The sequence below is a fragment of the Carcharodon carcharias genome, chromosome 5 (genome assembly GCF_017639515.1).
Source record: "Carcharodon carcharias isolate sCarCar2 chromosome 5, sCarCar2.pri, whole genome shotgun sequence".
NCBI lineage: Eukaryota > Metazoa > Chordata > Chondrichthyes > Lamniformes > Lamnidae > Carcharodon > Carcharodon carcharias.
In genome coordinates this window covers 59921356-59938687 of record NC_054471.1, presented here as the reverse complement: position 1 = coordinate 59938687, position 17332 = coordinate 59921356, and positions in this window count along the sequence as shown.

Genomic DNA, 17332 nt, shown 5'->3' with positions numbered 1-17332 from the left:
TGGGGAAGTGTGAGGTCATGCACACTAAATATTAAGACCAAGACAGATAGGTTCTTGATTGGTAAGGGGATCAAAGGTTACGGGAGAAAGCGGGAGATTGGGGTTGAGAAACTTATCAGCCATGATTGAATGGCGGAGCAGACTCGATGGGCCGAATGGCCTAATTTCTGCTCCTATGACTTATGGTCTTGTTAAAGTAAAAAGTTGTGGTCCCAACAATGATCCCTGCAGAATTCCACTAGTCACTGGCCATCATCCTGAGAAGGACCCCCTTATCCCCACTCTCTGCCTCCTGCCAGACAGCCAATCTTCTATCCATGCTAGTACCTTGCCTCTAACACCTTACTGAGCAGCCTACTGTGCGGCATCTTGTCAAAGGCCTTCTGGAAGTCCAAGTAGATAACATCCATTGGCTCTCCTTTGTCTAACCTACTCATTACCTTCTCAAAGAATTCTAACAGATTTGTCAGACATGACCTCCCCTTGATGAAACCATGCTGACTTTGCCCTATTTTACCATGCACTTCCAAGTATTCTGAAATCTCATCCTTAATAATGGACTCTAAAATCTTACCAACGACCAAGGTCAGGCTAATTGGCCTGTAATTTCCCGTCTTTTGCCTCACTCCCTTCTTAAACAAGGGGGTTACATTAGTGATTTTCCAGTCCTCTGGGACCCTCCCTGACTCCAGTGATTCCTGAAAGATCACCACTAATGCCTCCACTATCTCTTCAGCTATCTCCTTCAGAACTCTGGGGTGTAATCCATCTGGTCTGGGTGATCTATCCACCTTCAGACCTTTCAGTTTTCCTAGCACCTTCTCCTTACCCAATATCCAGCTTAGGCAAAACTCAGCAGAGATGTGGGGATGGAAAAAGATTATTTTCTAAAAATGTAAGAGAGCTCTCACTCGACACACTGGGTAACGAAAAAATTCCCATTCATGAAGCCCATTCAAACTTTTTTAAATCACAAGTAGTTAATCTCTTATAAAAACAAACAAGCTTCTATTCATACCCCACATAAAAAACAGCTAATCATTTAAAAGACTCTTTAAGCAGTCAATCAAACTATGAACTCAGAATCCCTTGAAATAATTGTAGCTTTTGAAACTCAGCCAAGTTGCATAATGACACATCAGCAACTCTTATGGCAGAATATTGCACTTGTTGGGCAGGCTCAGTGGGAGCAGGCGGGGGCAGCCAGGAAGCCAACTGCTACCTGTGATCGAGCTGGAAGGTGATCTTACACTGGTGGGCCAGCGTGAAACACGAGTGGCAGCACTCACCGCTGCCTGTGCGGGTAGGGGGAGGAGGGCAAGCGCGAACCTAATGCCTGTGTGCGAGTTCACAGTTGATAATCTCCCTAAGGTACAGGGCTGCCTCAGGGAGATGAAGAGTTTTTAAAAAATAAAGAAATTAAAAATGTTATAAAACATATCCCCTCATGTGACCGTCACATAAGGATAGACGTTATTAATTAAATATTTACATTTTTATTTTGTTTATATTTGCATTAGGAGATCCCATCCCGCCTGTGGATGAGGTTTCCTAAAAAGTGCAAAGGCCACTTGGCCTTTTTGCCTGCCAGCCAACCGTAAGGTCTTTTCATTGTTGGCGGGTGCGCTGCCAATTCCGGCTCGCGCCCACTGACTGAAATAACGTGCATCATTTTACAGTCGTGCAGGTCGGGCACATGCCCTGAGAGAAATATCAACAAAACTTGCATGAACTGATGCTACACAAGCTGGCCTGTCAATTAACGCAATCCACCAGAGGTTTTCTTTTTCTTTAACCAATCACTGATACTTGTGGCTTGATTCTTTTCATATTGATAGCACTGGGGATTTAAAAAAAACTTTAGATCATGACAGTTAACCAGACCTTATGCGCTCATTAATAGTGTTTATCTCTACTCCATGAATTTGAGACTCCCACACAGCTGGTTAAAATGGGGTCTGTTTGAACTTAGCATTGAGATAAAATAACCCTGATGAGTTCGGCTTTCCCCTATGTGTGAATCACACCCTGCTCCCTTTCCCCTACTGGCAAGAATGGAATCAATCAGAAATGACAGCTGGAGCCCCATCCACCATTTTTAAATGTCTGCAGAGCCTTCCTAACCCCACATATATTGGCCCTCAGTGAGCGAATTGTCTGTCATATTTCCTGTATGAGAACACATAATAGGCTGCAAAGAGCTTTAGGATTTCCTGCATTTGTGAAGTAGGTATATAAAAGTAAAATGTTGAAGATTCTGGAAATCTGAAATACAAATCAAAATAGAAATGCTGACAATATTCAGGAAGTCAGGCAGCATCTGTGCAGGGGGGAACAAAGCTAATATTTCAATTTGATTATCTTTCATCAGAATTGGAAAAGTTAGAGATGTAACAAGATTTCAGCAAGTACAGAGGCAGAGTAAAGGGGAAGGCGAAGAGTGAACAGAAGAGATTAAATGTAAAAGTGATGATGGCGCAAGGCAAAAGGGGATGGTAATGGGGCAAGTAAAGAAACAAAATGGGATAACAGGAGGTGTAAATGTTAACAGCAGAATAAAGGCAAGCTGTTTTTTTTTGTTTTTTTCACCACTCAGTAACTTAGGTGGAAGAATTAGATTAAGTACAGATTGGATTTATGGCAGGGAATGGTGATTCACGGAACAATCAAACCCTGATCGACCCAAGGTCATTCCATAAATTATCATTTACATACTGTATATTGGAAGAACTAAGAAGTTCCAAAGATTATATTTTCATTGAAAGTCTGCCAATGTTCTCATTAAGTCAACAGTACTGCATCTGAACTGCTGTAGCCTGCAAGGCTATGGACCAGGTGCTGGAAAGTGGGAATAAATTGAGTGGCTAGCTTCTCTTTTCTCTATTTGGCTGGCGCAGACACGATGGGCTGATTAGCCTCTTTCTGCACCATAACTTTTCTATGGTTCTATCTTGGCTGGCACCTTCTCTAAAACTTAGCTCATCCAGAACTCTACAGCCCATATCCTATCCTGCTCACCTCAACTCCTGCACATCCACTTGCCCTGTGCATGCTGACCTGCATTGACTCATAGTATCCCTATGCTCCAAATTTTACATCCTCTTCCTTATATATAAATCCCAGCATGAACTTACCCCATCTCCGTAACCACCCAACTTCCACCCGACCCACTGTATTCTCCATTCCTCTGACTCTTGTACACTCGCCGCCCCCCTTTTTTCCACAATTGGTAGCTAAAGCTACCTAATCCTACTCTCTAAAATTCCCTCAGCCTTTCCATCTGCCTCTTCTCCCTTAAGGGCATCGCTGCCCTTAAAACCCATCTCTTTAACTAAGCTTTTGGTCATCCTTTCTAATATCTGCTTGCTGTTTGTTCATGTAAGGTAACTGCCTCTGGGTGGTTAACAGCATGGGGAGGAAAACGGTACATCAAAACTGGACAGGAAAAAAAATAAGCAGAGATTCTGGATTGAAGTGTCAGGCAGAGAGAAAGGTTTTTTTAATATGCTTTTGAAGGTAAGGGAAAAAATTGCAAAGCAATAGTCATTTTGTGAGGGAGTTCTAGATGGTAGAAGTTCTCCAGCTAAAGGAATTGCTGCCCATGATGAGAATAAGGGGTGATATGTAACCCATCCTACAGCAAGCTCAGAAGATTATTGTGAATGTTCAATTTCCCCTTCATTCAAGTTAAGCAGCAAACTGACCAGTGAGAATATCCCTCATGATTGTTCCCAATGCTGTTTTGGAGGCTTTGGGTCCAATTTCCAACAAGAAATCCCGAAGCAAGCTTTAGGGTCAAACTTTGTAGTGGCAGGGCACCTAATGGTGTCTGTCATTAGTTAGACTTGCCCTTGCACATTTTTTGTTCTTACATTTTTTGCTGACAAGTTGCTGAAAGTGCAAGTTGACCATGCCACAACGAGGGAAACAGTGCATCAAAGAATAAAGTGAACAGGGCAGGCAAGTGTATATCTCCTTAACCAATCAGAAGGATTGTGAAATAGAGCAGGGAATGAGAAGGAAGTGTGAATTAGTGAGGGCAAATTCAATATTAAATCAGTCACAGAAAGAGAAATGACAGGGAAATAAAGACTGGATTAAGAAACAGAGAATAAAAGAAAAGTTAATTTAAAAAAAAAACCCTAAATAAAAAGGAATGAGACTGCATACCAGCAATTGATCGTTTTCAGTGTCTAAAAGGTTGATTGGCAATAAATAAAACTTATCATGTCATTATAGAGTATTTTGATTGAATGCACAATACTTAAATTTCTACAATGAGTTTAGATTGTATTTAATGTACAAGATAGCAACTTCATACTTTTTAATGTATTTCAATGGTGAGACAGCAGCAAGATGTCCTTTTTCTGAAGCTAATAGTGGAGTGGCATAAATTGGATAGCAACTTTGGATATTTGAACTTAACCTCACAGTTATTGCCAGCCCTGAAGTTGTTGCAACCTTATCACGTACAAAATAACTTCGAGTGCCATTAAAATTCCTATTATTTTGACAGGATGATCAGGGCCATGTTTGGGAATACAAATAAAGGTAGCAATAAGGAAGCTATCTGTAATTCATAGACATTCAATATTCACAGTTTGATGAGCCTCTTAACTACTATTCTCTATATCAAAGTTGAAAGCAACAGTAAGGTTTGCCTTTAGTAGTACTGTAGATAGCAGATGATTATGCCTGCAAGTTACCCTACTACAACATGGCACAGCTCAGTCACAATCCCCCTCTGCTAAATCTATGCATCCTCATGTATTGCTTCTTCACTTTGCTCAGCTGGATTTCTCTGTTGCTGTCAGGTTACTAAGGTAGCACCTGCTGTAAGTTTTGTGCTTTCAATGATCTATGTGTTCCTGGACAACCTTTCCCCTCAGTCTACTCCATTGTGACCTATTAAAAGTGGCAGGTGCGCTCATGTAATCTGACAAAAAGACCCTTGAGCCCTACTTACCTCTGTCATTGCTGTGGGAATACTGCAAACATTTCCCATTCATTAAACACATTAGTGTTAGATTTAACTTGGAGTAATATATCTTTTTTTCAATTTGACAAAACAGCTGTAGAGTGTTACAAGAGCTTATCATTTAATTTTACAATACTTTTAACAAGGCCTTCGTAAATAAAAAGCAATTTTATCTTATGCCTTATTGTTGAAGTCTGTTAATCAACTTTTGATGAGAAAGGAATCCTCAGAGCAGCAATGAAATCTGTCTTCTACTGACATTTCAGCATTATTTAATAATGCTTCTTTTATTTGTTCAAGGAATGTGGGCATCACTACAAGGCCAGTGTTTATTGCCCACTCCTGATTGCCCTTGAGAAGGTGGTGATGAGCCACCTTCTTGAACCATTGCAGTTCTTGTGGTGCACAATCATACTGCTGTTAGGGACAGAGTTCTAAGATTTCGACCCCATGATAGTGAAGGAATAGCAATATAGTTCCAAGTTAAGAAACCTGCAGATGGTGGGGTTCCCATGTATCTGCTTCCCTTGTACTTCTGGGTGAAAAAGATCACAGATTTGGAAGGTCCTAATGATGAAGCCTTAACATATTGCTGCAGTACATCTTATAGCTGGTACACACTGCTGCCATTGTGTGCCGGTGGTGAAGGGAATGAATTTTTAAGGTGATGAATGGGATGCTGACCAAGTGAGCTGCTGTTAAAGTTCTTGAGTGCTGTTGGAGCTGCACTCATCCATGCAAGTGAGAGTATTCCATCACACTCCTAACTTGTGCCTTGTAAATGGTGGATAGGTCTAGGGAGTCAGGAGGTGAGTTACCCACAGTTAGGCTCCTGATGGTCAGTTGGTGAAGTCTTTACTTGGAATAGATTTATTCTTAGATTGAAACTTTACAGATATATATCTACTGATTCCATTCTACTCCCATGTCAGTGTCTTTTTATATGTGCTCAGGTAACCATCCAATCAATGCCCTCCACCTGTATGTACTTAATTTCAACTGATACATTAACACTCACCACAGAATTCCAAGCCTCTGACCTGCTCTTGTAGCCACAGTATTTATATGGTTGGTCCAGTCAGTTTCTGGTCAATGGTAACCCCTGCCCCCCAGATGTTGAATGTGGGGGATTCAGTAATGGTAATGCCATTGCATGTCAAGGGAAGATAGCTAGATTCTCTCTTGTTGGAAGTTGTCATTACCTGGGATTTTTTTGGTGCAAATGTCATGTGACTGAAATTACTGATTTAGCCTGTTGTAACCTGGAAGGAGACTGAGGCAAGGAATTCAGGGCTGCAAACACCTTGACTAAAGCAGGCAACACAATTCCAGCCATGGCAGAATGTTACATGCCTTGTTGTAGGAGGTGATACAACTTTGGGACAGCAAACCCAGAGAAGCACAGGTTTATTATGCACTGGTCCCTTTAATTAGAATGATGATGTCCGTACCATGCTGATATATTCATTGTTTCCGGGTGGGTAGTAGAAGTTGTTGTGACTGCACTATTTGACACTAAAGTGGTTGGAGGCCCTGAAAATGGCAGTTGACCCCTATTTACATCTATTTTTGAGGTCCCCCAGTTACCTCCAGCAGGAGCACTAGCTGCCTCAATGATGGTCAACCTGAAAATGTCTGAATGGGCAGCCTTTGAAGGTAAATTGGTGGACTATTTATTCCTGATCTTCATCCCCCTTAACCACGGAAAGTAGGCCTCCATGTGTCTACACCTGAAACACTGAATCACCTTTTCTCTTTTTGGATGCAGTATGTTTCCAATATGTTTCATTTCAGGTTTTCAGTCCAGTTTTCCTCCTTTTTATTACTACAGGAAAGCATTTAGACAAATGCTTTGATTTCGATAATGACAGTGCCTCTTTAACACCATGCTTTGCAGAAGTATTAGATTTTAAGTCTAATTGTACAACCCACAGATCCCATTTAAACACATAACCCTGTTAATTGAGTAATTTTCTTTGGCAAATAAGAGGTGCAATTGCCAGGGTCTAACTGTAATAATGAGAAAATGTATAGACTCCCCTGTGTGAACAGATGCCAATGTACAAAAATTGCAGCTCTAAATAAAACTGTGGAGTGACAGAAGATTCCATCTGTTTCTTGTTTTTCTCCCCAACAATTCCCTTATCCCATCTTGTCGAACATATTCAAATCCAGCTGGCAACTAAACTGAGTTGAGACGTATGGCCTATTGGTTTTCCTTTCCTTTACTTCATGCCTAATCACCAGGCATTTTATTGGCAAGGGAAATGGGAGACGTGGGGTTGTATACAGCCACCAGGCGAGCATTGTCTGGCAACCTGGGCCCTCGATGGTGTCCTGTCATTTTGTCTGCTGTACTTTTCCCTTCATGTGTTTTGTCATCTATCTGGCATGTTTGCTTTTCTTCCCTCAGAATATGTTCTTCTGTGTTCTCTTTTTCTAAAAAAAATCTTTAGCCTGTGTATTATTATTACATCGCAGCAGAGCTTTGAAGTGTGTTGATTGTGTTTTAGTTTTAGAATGAACCAGAAATGCTACATACAAATTAAAAGCAGGTTTATTCACACTCAAAGCATTAACAATAAACTTTCACACACACACACTCCAAGCCCCGCAAAAAAAGAATAATGCCTGCACATTCTGTGTGGAGAGAGAACTACTGCCACAGCAGGGCTACTTTTTTTTTTATTAACAGCTCATCAGTAAGCAGGTTGTAACTCATAATAAAGAATTCACCCCAAGGATCACCACATGACCAAAGGCCTTTTACATCCTGATAAAAAGGTATGCTGTTCCACTCTGTTTCTCTTCAATAAAACTACACCAGTTAGCACTTCATTTTCGAGCTGTTGTGAGGAATCAGGTGGGTTCATTTAGCACAAAAAGGGGGAGTAAGAAAAGAGAAAAGGGAAAAAGAAAACAGAAGTCGAGTCTCAAACTGAAAATTTCAATGATTGTTTAACATGGGAAGACATATTTCTCGAGTTACAGCTGGGAAGTCTGGGTGAAATGCAAATGAGGTGAGTTTTCATCCCACTAGAATATCACACTCCACACTTCTTTTGCTCAGCAGTTCAATAATTAACTACATCAACGGTTATTTTTTAAATGGAGCATACTATGATTTTCCTCTCAGTGGGCATAGTGAAAAATAATTATAACTGCGAGTCAAACAAAGCCTCAGTGCTAACTCCAACTCAGAGGTTTTTGCAACGCTTTCATTTTCTTGGTTAGGACATAGAATAAAATGTGCAGGAACATTTACAACAATAACTTTTAGCATCTTTAACATAATGAAATGTCATAATGTGCTTTACAGGATTGATGCCAAGCCACTGAAGAAGATATTATACCAGATGACCAAAATCTTAGTCAAAGAAGTAGGCTTCGGGGCATCTTAAAAGAGCAAAGGAAGGACAAGAGGCAAGGAGATGCAGGGAGGAAACTTTAAAGCAGGCTTGTCCAACCCATGGCCTGCTGGCCACGATCCGGCCAGCCAAGCCTCTGTTTCTGGCCCATGGAGCCAGTGTTCAAAATACAGGAAAGTTCAATGAAAGATTCTGCAAGGCGCTGCTCCTCCAATCACAGGCTGTTTCTCTCCCACGTTTTCTGCTGATGTGCTCACTGGTGAGCCTATCAGCAGCAAATTTAGGAAAGAAACAGTGTCTGATTGGAGGAGCCGATGGCAGTGTGAAGGTGAGTGGCTTTTCTTTTGTTTCCACAGTGTGGGCTCCGTCTGCCTTTGGCTGCTCTGTGTCTCTCTGTCACCCTCCCACACAGGTTTGGGTCCCCTAAAGGATCACAGTGGTCAAGGTGGCAGAACAGGCTGGGGTGGCCACGTAGAACTGCAGAGCTGCAGCAACAGTGCCCACCCGGCTCCCCCAGCCATCCAGGGCAGCTGGAGTCTCCAACGGAGCGGAGCGAGCAAGTGTGTTCCTTCACAGTGCCCTGAATATCTCCTCAGCAGTAATATGTCCAAACCTCCCAGGCCTGGGCGGGGAGTAAATGAGTCTGTTGGAGTGAGTGAGTCTGTGGGAGTGAGTGAGAGTCTGGGCAGAATCTTCCCCCCATCGGGGGGATGTTGATGGGCGGGTGCCTGCAGGCGTTCTTCCGATCGGCGCCCCCAATCGGAGGCACAGCACCATTTTACGTGGGCGGACCAATTAATGAGTCTGAGTGAATGAGATGGGTCTGAGTGTGTGAGTGAGTGTGTGTGAGTCTGTGTGAATGAGTCTGTGATTGAGTGAGTGAGTAATTCTGAGTGAGTCTATGTGAGTGAGGGCCTGGGTGAATGAGTGGGTTAGAGCAAGAACCCTGAGACTGGACATGCACACACCCTGCCCCTCTTCTCGTCCCTCCCCAAAAAACACTCCACCAAGCAGGCCAGGAGGGGAGGAAAACCCAGAGTGTATGCCACCAGAGGCGAATTCAAGGTTAGTTAAACCCAACTCTTGAGCTCAGCCCTGGTCCCCAATCCGTCCCTGGTGAACAGGGTTGGGGCTCAGTCTGTCTCTCTCTAGCCCTGCTTCTTAAGCAAAGAGGCAAAAATGGTTTTATTGGTTAACTGTGCTGCTTGGCACTTTTTAATGGTCATTTTTAAGAATTACTCTTTTTTAAAAATTAACAATTTATTGTTTTGATATTGATTTTTTTAATATAAATTCATGTTTAATGTTGTGCCAAAGCTTACCTTACCGAAATATGCAGATTGACCCCTTGAGTGAGAAAAAAATGGAAATGTAACTCCTGACAGGAGAAGGTTGGACAAGCTCAGGTCCTAAGGAGCTTAAGATATGGTCGCCAGTGGTGGAATGATTAAAATTGGAAATGCCCAAGAGATCAGAATTGCTGGAGTGCAGAGATTTAGATGGGTTGTGGGGCTGAAGGAGATTACAGAGATAAGGAAGAGCAAGGCGATGGAGTGATTTGATATCAAGGATGAGAATTATAAAATTTAAAATTTCAGAATAAAATTTGGGTCAGTCAGGGGAGAAATCCGGGAGCACTTTTTCATGCAAAGGGTATTTGATATCTGAAACTTTCTTCCCCAAGAGGCAGTGGATGCTGGGACAACTGGAACTTTCAAGACTGAGATTGACAATTTTTTAAACAAGGATGTCAAGTGGCGTGGAGCTAAGGTGGATTAATGTAGTTGATGTACAGATCAGCCATCGAATGCAGAGCAGGCCTGAGGGGTTGAAGGGCCAAGCTTGTCTCCTATGTTTCTGGGACCAGATAAGACAATTGCTGTCCCTCTGACAGGTCTCAAAATTCAATTAACAGCAGAATAGATTCCTCAGGAACACCACTTGTCTTATTCTGCCAATTTGTCTGCACACCCTTTCTCCCCACTTTATCTACAATCACCAAACCAACTTGCAACCCAAGTCAAAGTGCTAAATCCAATTCCACGCATTCTTACTTTGGCCCATAATCTGTTGCAATGAACCTTATCGAATGTCTTCTGGAAGTTCAAATTAAATAACATCCACTGACACTCCTTTGTGCACCTTATTTGTGACCTCTTCAAAATAATCAGTTTTTCCTTTATTCTTTCATGTGGTGTGGGCATCCCAGGCAAGGCCAGCATTTATTGCACTTGAACTGAATAGTTTGCTAGATCATTTCAGATGGCAGTTAAGAGTCCACCACATCGCTGGGGTTTTGGAGTCACATGTAAGCCAGACTGAGTAAGGATGGCAGATTCTCTTCCCTTAAGGACATTTGTGAAACAGATGGATTTTTACAACAATTGATGATAGTTTCATGGTCGCCGTTACTGAGACTAGCTTTATAATTCAAGATTTATTAATTGAATTTAAATGCCACTAGCTGCCTTGGTGGGATTTGAATCCATGTCTGCAGAACACTATCCTCTAGGCTACCAGTACAGGGACATTACCACTACATCACTATTTCCACCCCAAGGGCAAGATTTTTAGGTGGGCACGATCGGCGGGCCTGGGAGTGGCTGGCGACCAGACATGCCGTCCGCAATCGGTCCCTGACCGCGCTCTCACATTGTCTGGATAATTAACGGCCAGCTAGCATGAAGCGCACGCTGATATGATCAGTGCTACCTGGGTTTGGGGCAGGAGGAGGGCGAGCGATGAAGTCAGCGCGGGCACGGGGGAGCATGGAAGGGAAGCTCCCTGAAGGCAGAGAGCTGTCTCAGGGAGCTGAAGACTTCAAAGGTATCAAATAAAGATTTTTAAATCCAGAAAAAATATCCATGCAACACAAGCAGTCACCTGTGCATAGACACTATAAAAATTCTTTGCATAGATTATTGTATTTTTTTAATTTAATAATGGAAACCTCATCCCGCCTTTGGATGAGGTTTCCTGAAAAATGTTAAGGCTGCCTGGCCGCCTGCCCGCCGACTGTAGCATTGGATGGGCATCAAAAAATCCCAGTTGATTGCGCCTTTAATGGGCTTAATAGCCCTCTTAATTGTTGGCGGGCATGCTTCCGAGTTTAGCATGTGCACACCGACCAAAATATCATGCGATGATGTTGGGATGCTTACCCAACGTCATCACACACTATTTTACACTTAAGCGAGTCAGGTGTGCGCTCAGCCAAAAATTCTGGCCTAAGAGTACTCGGATATGACTTACCTTTAACAAAGGTTTCATCTCCACCTTTTAGCCTATTTCGATCCCTTCCCCCCACCCCATCCCCACTAGGGCCATCTGTTACTAGCTTATCCTGCTTTCTACCCTTAATGTCACCATTAGCACATCCTTTAGCTAATATCACCACCGTCAACATCCCTTTGTCCTTTTGTCAATAACATCTTTGACAATCTCTCCTTTGCCTTTACCTATCACCTCTATCCAGCTCCACCTATTCCTCCCCCCCCTTAAACAGATTATATTTCACATCATTTTTATTTCTCTTTAGTTCTGATGAAGAGTCATTCAGACTCGAAACGTTAACTCTGTCTTCCTCTCCACAGATGCTGTCAGACCTGCTGAGTTTTTCCAGCTATTTTTGTTCGTGTTTAACAAAGCCATGCTGGCTCTCTCTGATCAGCTCATTTTTTGTCAAGTGCTCAGTTGCTCTAACATTAATGATAGTTTCCAGTAGCTTCCCACAATTGACAAGCCTGTGACTACCTGGATCCACACTCCCACCCTTCTTTAATAATTATGCAACCTTAGCAATTTTCCAGTTTCAACTCAGGAAAGCTTTGAAAGATTATAGTTAACATTTTTGCACTTTCTTTTAATATCCTGGGTTAGAAACCATCAGGTCTCAGAGATTTACTTATCCTTCTTCTACTTCAGGTAGCATCCCTGATTATTTGGGGGCCACTGAACCATTGGTGTGCCATGATTTCACATGGGGCAGAGTGAGGAGGCTGGCCCCAAGTCTCTCTCAGCCAGAATGGGGATAAAACCACACACTAATCGCCAAGGCCACTGAGCTAACCAGCCCTCTTTACTTATCTTAAGTCCCATTATTTTTTTCTGTTACCCTTTTTTTAAACCACTATTAATACAGTAATGCCTTCTCTTGATTTATTTTTATTTTCCCTTCTGTCATGGTTATTTTATGCTCTTGCACTGTGAGATACAAAGTACTTATTTAATAAATTTGCTATTACCTTGATATCTATTATTGTATCAATTGCATGTCTTCAGCAGAACCAGATCTCCCTTAGCCTTAGTTTCTTACTCTTAGTGTATTTATAAAAACTTTTACTATTAACCGTTATATCACTTGCAAAAAAAGAATATGAAAAAATGCAGGGATGGGGAAATGGGGGGCAGTGGCTGTTCTGACATGGGAGAGGGGAGGAAAATTAAGGTCACAACACAGAGAAACAGTATTAGGCCTAGCCCCAGTATCTCCCTGTTGATTCTGCCAATATAACTAAATGGAGATGAGGTACATTGAAAGGTGGTGTTGGCTTGGAGAATTGAATGGCATTCTCCTGTCCCTATATTCCAAACAGAGCCAATTAGCTATCAGGAGTTGCTTTACTGTTATAATTTCAATGTCATTGTAAACTTAAATACATTATAAGTTTAAATTCTACCTTAAATACTTTCCTGAGTTCAGTGCTATAACTACTTCATGTAAGCATCTAAAATAATGGTTTGAAAATTATGGTAGTACATGTCTGAACTGCCAGTGTGTAAGAGTTGGTGGACGAAGGTCCCTGCCTGGAATGTTTTGGCCTCCCTTGTTTTGGACTCATGCAATGAACTTCTATAAATTTTATCAATAAAGTATTTTTTGGGGGGAAATAAAACACTACAAATCAAACTTTATTGTGATTTTTGGAATAACACTCAGAAAGCTCCAGGTGAAATAAAACAATCTGAGAGATTTCCTGAACAATCATAAGCTTACTGACATGCTGAGTCCTGGCATGGGGCCCGAGTTCCAGGATGGTCATGTGGGGACAGAACCTCCTCTCACCCTTAATAAATCCATCAACATCAACTGGGCTGGGCTGTAGCTGAAATCCTACACTAGAATTTGCCATGCCCCAACCTCACAGGGACCCCAGCCACGGTAAGGTCAGAGGCCGGTACCAAGGAAGAGGAGGAATATAGATGTGATCTCTATGCAGATGCCAGGATCATGGCTGGTAGAAATTTGGCCCATTCATCTTATCAATAACACTCCATCGATTAATGCTTCTCCAAGAAATGAGTCAGGAAGTATTATGATGTAATAAGTAATTATTCAAATCAATCATCACAAATGAAAATTGTGGAGAAATAAGGACTTGGGAGTTTGGTGATAAATTTCTCAGTAAAGCTTATTTCAGGAAGAAATGAAAAAAATGTAATGAATTATGATCATTCAGTGCCACATAGACAATGGCTTGCATATTTGTGGGGTATTAACACTAAGGGGGGGATTATTTCCCCTGTCAGGGGGATTGTGCGGGGGCGGGCAGGAGCGAGCGTGAACCCAATCAGCGCCCCTGATTGGGTGCGGCCGCCATTTTACATTGGTGGGCCAATTAAGGCCACCCAGTATGCCGCACATCCGGAAGCGCTAAGCACTCCCTGTGCTGGCTGGGGGTGGGTGGGGTGGAGGATTCCCTGAGAGGTTCCCTGCGCTCTTACGTGTTCCAGTGCTAAAGTTTGAATTGAAAGTTTTTAACACTTCTAGAACATGTCCCCTCATGTGACACTATCATATGAGCTGGGACATGTCACAGAATAAAAATATAAACTGTTATTACATTTTAAAACACTTCATGAAGCCTCATCCCGCGTGTCATTTTACACATCGGCAAGCGGGCCTGGCCCCCACTCGCTGACGGGAAAATTCTTCCCTAACTAACATTTTCTGACAGGTTTAACCTGGAAATAAAGCTTTGAGAAACTTAAAAACATAATTTTAATGAGTTATTGAAGTGGGCAAATCTGATTAACTTCAGCAATGATGGATTTTCTGATCACATGGTGCACACATCTTAGGCTTAAATGATAGCCATGAGCAACATTCAAGACAGTGCAGTTAAAATTTGTATAATGACTATTAAACATCAATATTGAGCAGAAAAGTTACGTAAAGAATTAATTGTAATTCATTACAATCTGGGTTAGTTAGTTTAACTGAATTTGATCTGAATAAAAGAAATACATTCTAATGGGTAGGCCCATTCATTGAAAGATGCTTCACAAACTGGCACCTCGGAGAGTGAAAGGGTCATGTGAGCCACAGGTGAAGTCATGACTAATCGTACCTCTGCCCTCCAATTCTCCCATAATTTCCCTATTGAAGGATCTTTCGATGCCTTTAAAGGCATCTGAATGGCTAGATGCTAAAATAATATGCCAAGAGGTGATAATTTCACACCAGTGGGTTGAAGTTAACTAGGGGACTCTTCTGCTCCAATAGTTCTTTGGCCAATTTACATATATTAATGAAATTCATTATATCTTAATCTTATTGTTTATAGATGACTCCTCTGGACCCTCTCCATATTTATACTTGAAGAGTCATATGGACTCAAGACGTTATCTCTGTCTCTCTCTCCATGGATGCTGTCAGACATGCTGAGTTTTTCCAGCATTTTTTGTTTTCATACATAAATGACTTGTCTTTTTTACATCTACTTTTCAATATCAAGCAATTCAGCAAACAATTCAGGCTACATGTACATAGCTCCAGTTGCAAAGCCAATTTTCCAATCTTTCCAGATAGCCTTTAATTCATTACTTAAGTCTCAGCCTTTTTATTTAAACCATGAACTTTGTGAAATGCCCTCTGAAAATCCAAGTGATGGTGACAGTGTGTTACTGTTCACTAGGGGAGTCTGAGTTGCTGTGGCAACATGCACTTTTACATGCATGTTGAAGTCTGGAGCTATGGATAGTGATGGTAGAGGCTTCAATTTCTTCCCATCTCATGGCTGACCAGGAATCTCTCCCACTCTTACCCCCAACCATTGGCATGTGTTGGAAGGATTTGCAGGTTGAAACTCATGTTGGGCTGCATTATGAATGTGCCTTGAAAAGGCAAATAAACCACAGTAACGTTATGAAAGAATAAATTCTGAAAGAATAAATTCTGGTTGGCCCAGATCTTCTGGTCTCCGGTTATATCCTGGGCGTACCCCAGAAGATGCGCCGGGGAAATCCCAGCACAAGGACTCTGCAGGAACTGCCCAGGAAGTTTCAACTTCCGATGGGCAATTCACCTACATCTGGAACCCTCCAAAAAATCCTCCAACTCTCGGTTTGGGTTGGAGATTTCGGAGGGTTCTGACTCAGTTAACTGGATAGTAACCCAGGAAATGTTAGGTAATGAGACAGCTGACACACCCCCCACCCCGACTCCCCCTCTGACCTTTGGAGCTCCTGACTCTCCGACTTCACCTTCCTGGCCCTCCATCTTCCCTCCGCACCCCTGACCCTCCAAACCCCCAACACTCTGACACCCCAACCCCCAACTCCCTGACCCCCTCAACCCTCCAACTCACCCCCAAACACCCAACCGTCTTATTCCACCCCAACCCTCTGACTCCCTCCCGACCCTCCAAACCCCCCCCCCCCCGACCTGACCTGACCCAACCCCACCATCCTACCCACCTTGCCTCTCACAATACCTAGCTGGTACCCTACTAACCTACCATCCTGCCACCTATCACTGCCACCCTATCCACCATGCCACCCTGCTACCCTATCCCTATAGCTGGCACCCGATCCATCCTTCCACCCTATCCGACCTACCACCCTGCCACCCCATTCACACTGCTATCTACCACCCTGCCACCCAACTCACCCTGCCACCTACCGCCCTGAGCTAGCAATAAGAACATAAGAAATAGGAACAGGAGTAGACCATTTGGCCTCTCGAGCCTGTTCTGCCATTCAATAAGATCATGGCTGATCTTCTTGTGTTTTGATTTCCATATTCCCATCTAACCCCGATAACCTTTGATTCCCTTGCCTAACAAGAATCTATTTGCCTCTGCCTTAAAAATATTCAATGATCCCACCTCCAGCACCTTCTGAGGCAGAGAGTTCCAAAGTCGCACAACCCTCTGAGTGAAAAAAATTCTCCTCATCTCTATCGTAAAAGGGCGACCCCTAATTTTAAAACAGCGCCCACTAGTTCAGGATTCTTCCACAAGAGGAAACATCTTTTCAACATCCACCTTGTCAAGGCCATTCAGGATCTTGTATACTTCAATCAAATCACCCCTCACTCTTTCAAACTCCAGTGGAAACAAGCCCAGTCTGTCCAACCTTTCCTCATAAGACAACTTGCTCATTCTAGGTATCAATCTATTAAACCTCCTTTGAATGACCTCCAACCTAGACACCTCGACTAATGCTCTGGAGACATGAGTTCAAATGCCACATTGGCAGCTGTGGGGAATTTAAAGCCAATTAATTAATAAATTTGGAATAAAATTAGTAATGATCATGAAACTACAGGATCATGACAACAGGCCATAAAACCCCATCTGGTTCACTAGTAAACTTCAGAGGAGGAAACCTGCTGTGTTTACCTGGCCTGGCCTACATGGGCTCCAGACCCACAGCCAAGTGGTTGACTCTTCCAGTTGAAGTGACTTAACAAGTTACTCAGTTGTGCCAAAGCGCTGCAGAGAAGAAAAAAAAACACTGCGGGTGTGCCTACATCACATGGACTGCAGCATTTCAAGAAGGCAGCTCACCTTCTAAAGGGCAATTAGGAATGGATAATAAAGCTGGCCCAGCCAGGAACACTCACATCCCAAGAACAAATTTTTAAAAAAAAATGTATGAATGGTCACAAAATACTTCCTCCCAGTAGTCACAGATAACAGCTTATTCACTCTGCACCATGCATGGACATACTCTAGGAGGGGACACGTTGAGGTCGCAACTA